Genomic DNA, 10,055 nt, shown 5'->3' on the forward strand with positions numbered 1-10,055 from the left:
CACTTCTTGGGGCACCTGGGTAGCTCAGACTGGTAAGTTCGGCTGAGGTCATGATCTTGTGATTCATGATTTCAAACTCCACATCAGGATTGCTGTGGTCAGCAAGGAGCCTGCTTCTGATCCTCTGTACCCCTCTCTCAAAAAAAAAAAAAAAAAAATTAAGGAAATTAAATTAAATTAATTTAACATTTCTTGTAGGGCTGGCTTGGTGGTAATGAACTATTTTAACGTCTGTTTGTCTGGAAAACTTTTTCTCTCCTTTGTTTCTGAATAATAATCTTGCCATTGTAGTGTATTCTTGTTTCTACGTTGTATTGTTCTCCCATCACTTTAAATATATCTTACCACACCCTTCTGGCCTGCAAAGTTTCTGCTGAGACATAAGCTGGTGGCTTTATGAGGTTTCCCTTATATTTAACTAGTTGTTTCTCTCTTACTAGTTCTAAGATTGTCTTTATTTTTAATATTTGGCATTTTAAGACATTATTATAACACAATATAATTATATAATTCTATGTCTTGGTATGGGATTCCTCTGGTTTATTATGTTTGGGGTCCTGTCTGCCTCCTGGACCTGGATATCTGTTTTCTTCCACAGGTAAGAAAAGTTTTCAGCTATTATTTCTTCAAGTACATTTTCTGTCGCCTCCTCTATCTCTTCTAGGACCTCTATAATGTGAATGTTAGTTTGGTTGATGTTGTTCCAGAGATCATTTAATTTAGTCTTACTTTTTAAAATTCCTTTTTCTTGGGCACCTGGGTAGCTCAGCTGGTTAAGCATCTGACTCTTGGTCTTGGCTCAGGTCATGATCTCATGGTTTTGTGGGTTTGACCCATACGTCAGGCTTTGTGCTCACAGCATTAGCCTGCTTGGGATTCTTTCTCCCACTCTCTTTTCCACTCGCCCTGCTCATGCTGTCTCTGTCTCTCTAAAAATAAATAAATAAAGTTAAAAAAATTAAAATTCATTTTTCTTTTTCCTGTTCAACTTGAATGCTTTACATTGTTATGCCTCCCAGATTGCTGATCTATTCTTCTGCTTTTTATAATCTGTTTTGATTCTAATGCATTTTTCATTTCAGTTGTTGTATATTTCAACTCTTATTGGTTCTTTTTTTAAAGTATTCTGTATATCTTTATTAAAGTTTTCACTGAGTTTTTCCCCTCTTTTCAAGTCTGCTGAGTATCTTTATGACCATTACTTTGAACTCTTCATCAGGCATATTGATTATCTCTTTCATTTGGCTCTTTTTCCATGATTTTTCTTCTTCTTGCATTTGGGACATACTCCTCTGTCTCCTCATTTTGTTGAAGTTTCTGTGTTTGTTTCTAACTATTCAGTAGGCCAGCTACGTCTCCTGGTCTTGAAAGTAGGACCTTGTGTAGAAGTCTTGTGGCACCCATAGCACGATCCCTCCTGGTCACCAGAACCAGGCATTCCTGGGGTGTCCACCATGTGAGCTGTATGTGCCCTCCTGTTGTGGTGAGCCACCATTGCCTTCAGCCCAGCTCACTACAATAACCTGTTTTGCCTGCTGTGGGTGCACTAGGCAAGGTTTGCCCCTGTCTTCTTGAGAGTCCTGGGTGTGGTGGCCACTGGCCTCTTGGGGAATGGGGCTGGCATTCAGCCTAGCTGTCTACAATTTGCTCTTGACACAGTTGGAGGCATACGGAAGGGTAGGGCTTTCTCCCTGTGCAGCCAGCTAAGAAACCCAGCTGCAGGACTTCCAGGTGTGCTGGTATGTGGAGATCTCCACCAGTCTCCTCTCCAAGGCAGGAGTCTCCTTGTAGTGCTGCAGGTCATGACTGAGGCTGCCTGCTGGGTATGTATCTGGGCAGGAGCTGCTTTGAAAGGATGCCTGCTGCGGTGATCACTTTGAGTGGGGCAGGTCTGCAGGGGAATGCCTGGTGGGGCACATAGTGCTAGCAAAATATTTTCAGAGTGTTAGAACTGGCTTCTATATGCATCCAGCTGGCTAGCCTGAAGGATAGTAAGAAACTGAAACCAGTCATCACTTTTCTCCCAGAGATATCTTCTGCAAATCCATGCCTCTCCAGCATAGGTCCTAAGATTTTTCTATAAGTCTCCTTCATGTATACCCCAGATAATTTTCAAATTGCTGCTTCTGTGTTGGTTTTAGCTATTTAGTTTGCTGGATTTTTATGGGAAAGTACTAAGTTTTCTATCACTCTGGATCTCTAGGAGTTAAGTCCCACTGATTTTCAAATCTAGACATAATAGAGACTTGAGTTACCAGTGATAGTCCCTGTGGTCAGGGGTGCTTGGTGTGGAGCATGATTCCCTCACTCCTCTGTTCTTGGGATGTCCCTCCAGTTTGTGGTCAGGAGTATAGATTCTGACCACTTCTCTGCCCCTCCTATCCTTTTCAGCATGGCCTTTTCTCTATAACTAGCCATGGAAAATCTGTTTTGCATTCTTCAGGTCATTTTCAGAGTTGCTTACATAGATGTAGTTGTTGCCTCAGTGTGTCCATGGGAGCAGTGAGCTTATGATTCTTCTATTCCACCAGCTTCTCTAGCTTTATTAAGGATGGCATTTTTGAACAAGTTTTGTTTATTTTGAATAAATAAATAAATTTAACAATATTTATTATTGTGAATATCAATTGTGTACTAAAAGTAAAATGTAACTAACCCAGAGGAGGGGGGCGGCACTCTTCTATAGCACTATCAAACCAAACGAGTACTATTGTAATCAACAGGTTGTTATAAAAATTCAGAGGGAAATTTCCTATTAGTGGTTTCTGTAACATGTTTTAAAAGTTGAGACTTATCAAAACCATTCAGATAGTATGCCATAAATCTACCAGTAGGCTGTAAAATTAGTCATAATGAACTCACTATATGGAAATTTATTCTTTACTGTGCCAGCTAGAAAAATCTCACAATCCTGGTGTAGAATAAGTTTTCTGCCAGAAATGATTTCCTGTTACCTGTGAATAAAAATTAATCTCCTGGATAATTTAAACAAAGTATATGTTTAAGAATATTAAATTCTAGCTAGAAATATTAAATACATTTGGGTTTCATCTATATCAATGTACATAGTTAATGTTTTCTCTATGATTTTAGAAGGTGCCTATTGTACATAATGCAGTGTGTCAGATCACTGAGCAGGTAGGCAGATTTGGGGGAAGAAATATGTATACTGATAATTTTCAAATTTTTAAAAATATGTCTCACTAATAATTTTTAGGGTTAAATCCTAATTTAATACCAGGGCCTCTTATCAACATTCATCTAGAAATATTGTGTTCCTTTCACAAATGCATAATGTATAGGTCATTTTTGGCCAGCTATGTGGTTGAAACTTGCTTGTATTCATAAGCAAAATATGGATGGGGTGCCTGGCTGGCTGAGTCAGTAGAGCATGTGACTCTTGATCTCGTGGTCATGAGTTCAAGACCCACATTGGGTGTAGAGCTTATTAAAAAAAAAAAAAAAAAAGGGAAGCGGAAAGAGATTTTACTTTGGTTATACTAAATATAATATTAGAATTAGGGAGCATATATCAATTAGCTTAAAAAACTGAATTATTTTGATTGCAGTTGTGAATTAGATAAAATATAATTGTGAACTTTTAGATAAAGAAGCTTATAATAGCAAGATAGTTCATATTTTAAAAGCCTGTAAAAAGGAAGAACCAGAAAAATAGAAAAAACAAAAGAACTTTCAAAGGGTCTTTGTTGTGACAAAAGAGGCTATATACAGATTTTGTACAAATAAGGAGCTCTTATCACTTCACTTTCTCATCATTAAGCCATAAAAAAATAAGAAGGATTTTTGTGTGTATGTATGTAGCTGCCCACCTACCTATACATGGACATGGAGAAATAAACATACCTGAATACATATGTGGGTATATGTGGCCAGTATAAATTCCCACACCTGAACAGCAAAATCTGTAAGCTTTTCCATCTACCAGCACTCTTTATGCTACAAAATAAAGAGGTAAAGTTCAGAGAAGGAATGAAGGAAAAATTTTCTATGTGAATCTAATCAGATTATCCTAATGCTGGGAAGATAATGGATACCAGAAATCAGAAACTCTGGCCTTTATTTGCAATAGCAGGAGAAAAAGTCTTAAAGATTAAGTCCGTAGTTTAAAGCTAGATCAGCCTTTTTCTGGTATAAAACAATTAATTAATTCAACCTCTGTTATTGATGTTGTGCTAAACACTGCAGACAGACAATTAAGACAGAGGCTTTGCCCTCAAGAAACTCTCCTTTAGCATTTTAAAAACACTGTAGCTTCCTGGAATAATAGTGTACCTTTCTACTTCTCTTCCAGAAAATAAACTCTAGAATTTTCCTTGGGAAACCACCCCTTGCTGTTACCTCATTTCTTTTGAGTGGAATTGATCACTTCCTCCTTATTTCTAAGTATATCTATTATTTTCTTAATAAATGTTACATACACTGAGTCATGGTGGGTGATTTACAGATACACATGTGTGAAATAATCTGTTTTGAGTGAAGTTAAAGAATTTTCATTATAATAAAAGGTACAAGTTACATCTTCCCTTTGGAATTGTTGGCATAAAGTTGTGAAGAAAGGAGTCAGCTTCAAGGATAAAGAGCTGCTGATGACTTTGGTGTTACAAAGTGAGTCCTATTGCCTCTGCTAAAGGTATTGCCTTTCCTGTGTAATATTAATTCCTTGAACAAACAATTTTTTTTGTTTAAGCCACTAGATGGATTTTTATCATGCACATCTAAAAGAACACTGACAATAAATTTTTAGCTGGTAGCCTGAAGTTAAACATGCATAAAATAAGCAATTGAGTCACCCCACCTAGTAAAAAGTAGGGGACAGGATCACTGAACAAATGGAAAATATCTGCTGATCTATATAATAAACTGAAAATTTAGATAGAAAACACTATCTAAACTGTAATGATAATTTTTAGGCCCCTATTAAAAAACAAAAGTCAGCTGAGTAGATTTTAAAGATTGTATTAGATTTATTTAATGATTTATTAATTGGGCAGCAACCCATTAGCAGATGGAAAGGAGCCCTGAAAAGCTATACAAAATGAAAGGCTTATAGGCAGAAGAGAATGACACAAGGAAGTTACTAGAAAAAAGTGGATTGTTTTGGAAGGTCAGCTTCCTCTAGGAGACAGCAGGAGGCTATCAGGCAGATTGTTTTACTAGTGCTTACCAGGTAGAGTTGAAACCGTAAGTTAGGTATTAAGTTTTGATTTAGTGATGTGGGCTTAACATAAATGACTCTATTTTGTGTTTGTTGTCTCTTTTTACTTTTTTAACTTTTTTTAAGTTTATTTATTTTGAGAGGGAGAAAGAGAAAGGGGCAGGGAGAAAATCCCAAGTAGGCTCCATACTTTCAGCACAGAGCCTGATGTACGGCTTGATCTCACTAACCATGAGATCATGACCTGAACTGAAATCAAGAGTCAGACACTTAAATACTGAGCCACCCAGGTGTTCCTGTTGTCTCTTTTTTAACACACCAACATAGAACTGGATAGAGAGTGGAAAAAACAACAAAAGAATTCCTACCACTGGTGCTGTAAATACAACAAGAAAGGAATGATGGGAAATACAAAAAAAATCAAGAAATAGATCACGTCTAAGTAGATCTACTAGTGCTCAATGCACAAGTAGATTTTGTTATTGAAATATAGTACAATATCAGTGAGATGATTTCAAATTTGGAAAATTGTGGAAAACACTGAGATTGGTAATATACATAGAAGAGGAAAATAATGTTCCCTCTAACTTTCTAGGTTCTTAGCTGAGACCGACCTTCTTTCCCCCATTATAAAACACAGATTTATAGGGAAGAATTTTAATAGCATGTGTACCTCCTTATATATATGCAGGATGCCATTTATGGAAGGTTACCAAGAAAAGCACAGTAAAAGTCAAAAGTATAGCTGAGGTATTTATATATAAGCTACAGTTTGTTTTTTAGGAAAGGTGTCATGAATACTATTATTAAAGTATTTAATGCAAGGGTTTTGAAGAGCTTGCACAGTCTTTAAGAGGAGATAGGCTTATATGGTTGTCCAGGACAAAAACTTAGGAAACAGACACAAATTCTGTGTGTCTGTGTTTGTATTTATAGGAATTGTTATCACTTAGAGGGGTGAGATTTTAACTATGGGTAGAGTGCAGGAAAAAAATGAAAGATAAGCAGAAAATGCTGCTTTGGAAAACACTAACACTGAAAAGATGTATAGAAAAAAAAAGACCTGTAAATAAAAATAGGAAATATCAAAACTTAGGAAGAAATATAGCTGTGATGTTTCAAGCAGATGTTGGTTAATATATTTCTTACTGAATTTCAAAACATGAGAACACAATGCAAATATGTGACTATAACATAATTGTCAATGTACTTGTTTATGAACCACCTAACTCTAAAATACCTTTTCAGACAACTCTATAGGCAACTCTGTAGAGAAAGGTTCTAGTATGTCATATATTACTATTGACTGAGATCATAGGGATACTTATAATTCAGATATAAAATCTCTCCTAGAATTTTAGGAAAATTTAATTGGAAAATTGTGAAGATTAAGAGATTTATCAAATTAGTTATATTTGCAAAATATCACATGGACATTGCATAATACTTAATGCAAGGAGTCTGGATTCTGATTATTAGTTATAATAGCACTATGTTCACTACCATCCAGAGAATAATTTTGATCTGACTTTTTATGTTAAGGCACTGAAATGAAATACACTCTCACAATGCTGTATTATGCACTCAATATTTTAACTATATGCACAATGTTGTAACACAGATCACTAAAAGGGATGCATCTTATATAACTTTAACTTTATACCCGTTGTAAAGCAACTCCTCATTTCTTTCTAGGCCCTAGCAACCACTATTCTATTCTCCGCTTCTATGAGCTTAACTATTTTAGATAACTAATGCAAGTTTCTCTTTCTGTGACTTTTTGCTTTTCACTTAGCATGATGTCCTCCAGGTTTAACCATGCTGTCACATATCACAAAATATCCTTTCTTTTTAAGGATGAATAGTCCATTTTATGTATTTATCACATTTTCTTTATCCATTCATTTGTTGATGAGTATTTAGGTTTTCTCACTACTTTGGCAATTCATATAATGCTTCAGTGAACACAGATACACAAATATTATCTTCAAAATCTAGTTTTCATTTTTTTAAGTGGGATTGCTGGACCATGTGGTAGGTTTACTTAATTTTGAGGAATCTCCATATTGTTTTCATAGTGGATGGAATGTTAATCCAACAAACAGTCCAATGTCTGCTTATTTCAGTTACTAATTTTCATTTTTCAGAGATTTTTTGACATTCTGTTCCTTGATTTCTATTTTTTCATCTTTTATTCTTTGATTCATCTTCCCTTCTTTCTTTCCTTTCAATTCCAGTATAATTAATATACATTGTTATATTGGTTTCAGGTATACAAGTTAGAGATTCAACAGTTCTATACATTACATAATACTCATCACGATAAGTATACTCTTAATGCCCTTCACCTATTTCACCCACAACCCCACACACTTAACCTCTGGTAATCATTAGCTTTAAACATCCTTTCTTGAACCAAAACATTCAATAAAAGTTGCTCATGAAAAATTAACTTTTCAGATACTTTTGCAACTTAAAATTCAGATGCGTGTTATTCAACAGGGACTCTGTATGTAAAAACCAAATGTAGTTTTAATTTCTTCTTATAAACAAATAAATCCTAGTGCAGTTCTTTGCTACACAACATTTTTGGCAATCAGAGTAATACAGACATCTTCTAGTGCAGGCCAGCACAATAAGCTTCAAAGATAGCTCAAGACCCTATTGGCTTGATGGTTTTACTCACGATAACCAGTTGTGATGTTTACCGTTCACAGAATGTCTTATTTGACAGCTTTTAGAAGACCAATTAGCCAGGCTCATATATGGTAACAAATACTGATTTCATGGAAACGTCTGATCCTCTTTATAGCTTTCCTCCTTCCAAAGAACATGTTGTGGAAATTAACAGGATGAAGTTTAACTACGGTAGAAGTGGACTGCCAGTCTTTTTCTGGTGTACCATTAAAAATAAAAAATACAGGTATATAACACTAGCAAAAGATTATGTCTTGATTACATTCCAAAAGGCAGATATGCTGCAAGCCTGCAGATATTTCATGTATTATGTTTGGCACATGAAAACTAAATTTTGTCCCTAACTGTGTATTGCAATTTGCTGTGCAGATTTTCATCCTATTTTATTTATGGCAAGGGATATACATTTTGCAGGGCTGGATCTATCCATTTCTGCCTGTAACAAACACCCAAACATCCTAAAATTTTAATTATAAGACAGAAAAGTGTGAAGTAAAACTCTAGAGAACATCAAAGGAAAATGGCCATGCATCTGCTCTTTAATGTTTTCCTATGATATATTAAAATAAAAACAAAGTTTAAGTCTCTTCACAAGTAGTAATGTATATTCTTTGGATTTTTTTCAGCCACAACAACTGGATTCTCTTTTCTGATTTTTGCTTCATCTTTTGCTTTGTAATCATATGGACAGTTGTGCTTCTCGGAGTAATGGTGAAATCCACAAAACAAATTTCCACATCAGCAGTCACACCCTGTAAGGCCAAACTTTCTTTCTGCACATAAAACATCTCTTCTTTGGTTTCAGCAACCCAGGAGCTTTTCCTTCACTTTGAGAAGTACTGGACTGAGAAACTGGTGGACTGGGCTGAGTGACAACTTGGTCTGATACCTCTGTTTTGGAGGTATTTGTTTCGTCCTCTCGAAATGCTCATTTCTGTCATTTGGTGAGTTACAGGCAAGGCAGCCACGGGGCCCCTTCCTTGATTTTTCAGATATGCTGCCAGCAGCACCTTCGCAGTTGTTTGAACTAGTCTCTGCTTTCTGTACAGTAGCAGAATCTGAGGTAGGACTGTTGGAACCACTAGACTTACTGGGCTCATTCTGCCACTATTTCTGCTGTCTCTGATGATTTTCTTTGTAGCAAACGGAATCTTGTTTTTTTATTATTATTATTTTAGCCATCCTGACAAGTATTAAGTAATATATCATGGTGGTTTTGATTTGTGTTTCCTGATTATCATTTATTTGAGCATCTTTTCACGTATCTGTTGGCCATCTGTATATCTTCTTTGGAGAAATGTTTATTCATGTCTTCTGCCCGTTTTTTAATTGGATTACTTGTAGTTTTTGGTGTTCAGTTGTGTAAGTTCTTTATATATTTTGGATACTAAACCATTATCCAATACTACTCATTATCATTTGCAAATATCTTCTCCCATTCTGCAGGTTGTCTTTTAGTTTTGTTGATTATGGTTTTTGTTTTTGTTGTTGTTGATTACTTTCTTTGCTTTTCAGAAGCTTTTTATTTTGATGTAGTCCCAACAGTTTATTTTTGCTTTTGTTTCTCTTGCTTCAGGAGACTTCTCTAGAAAAATGTTGCTACAACCAATGTCAGAAATTACTGCCAGTGCTGTCTTCTGGGATTTTTGTGGTTTGAGCTTTCAAATTTAGGTCCTTAACTCATTTTGAATTTATATTTTGTCTATACTGAGAGAAAATGGCCTAGAAAATGAAACTAGAAAACTGCATGTTACTGTCCAGTTTTCCCAATACCATTTGCTGAAGAGACGGTCTTTTTCCCATTGGATATTCTTTCTTGCTTTGTCAAAGGTTAATTGACCATATAGTTGTGGATTTATTTCTGTATTTTTTATTTTGTTCCATTGATCTAATTTTTATGCCAGTACCATACTGTTTTGATAACTACTGCTTTGTAATATAACTTGAAGTCCAGAATTGTGATGCCTCCAGCTTTGCTATTCTTTTCCAAAATTGCTTTGGCTATTTGCAGTCTTCCATAGTTCCATACAAATTTTAGAATTATTTATTCTAGGTGTGAGAAAAATGTTGTTGGTATTTTGATAGGGATTGCATTACATGTGTAGATTGTTTTGGGTAATATAGACATTTTAATAATATTCTTCCAATCCATGGGCATAGAATGTCTTTCCAATTCTTTATG

The 10,055-nt window shown here is 35.5% G+C and overlaps 1 pseudogene; it reads right to left on the bottom strand.

Annotated features, from left to right (window-relative positions):
- Positions 1-8,461: 8,461 nt before the first annotated feature.
- On the bottom strand, positions 8,462-9,055 carry LOC122218445 (annotated as a pseudogene).
- Between the last annotated feature and the right edge of the window lie 1,000 nt (positions 9,056-10,055).

This window comes from Panthera leo, chromosome B1, assembly GCF_018350215.1.
Source record: "Panthera leo isolate Ple1 chromosome B1, P.leo_Ple1_pat1.1, whole genome shotgun sequence".
Lineage (NCBI taxonomy): Eukaryota > Metazoa > Chordata > Mammalia > Carnivora > Felidae > Panthera > Panthera leo.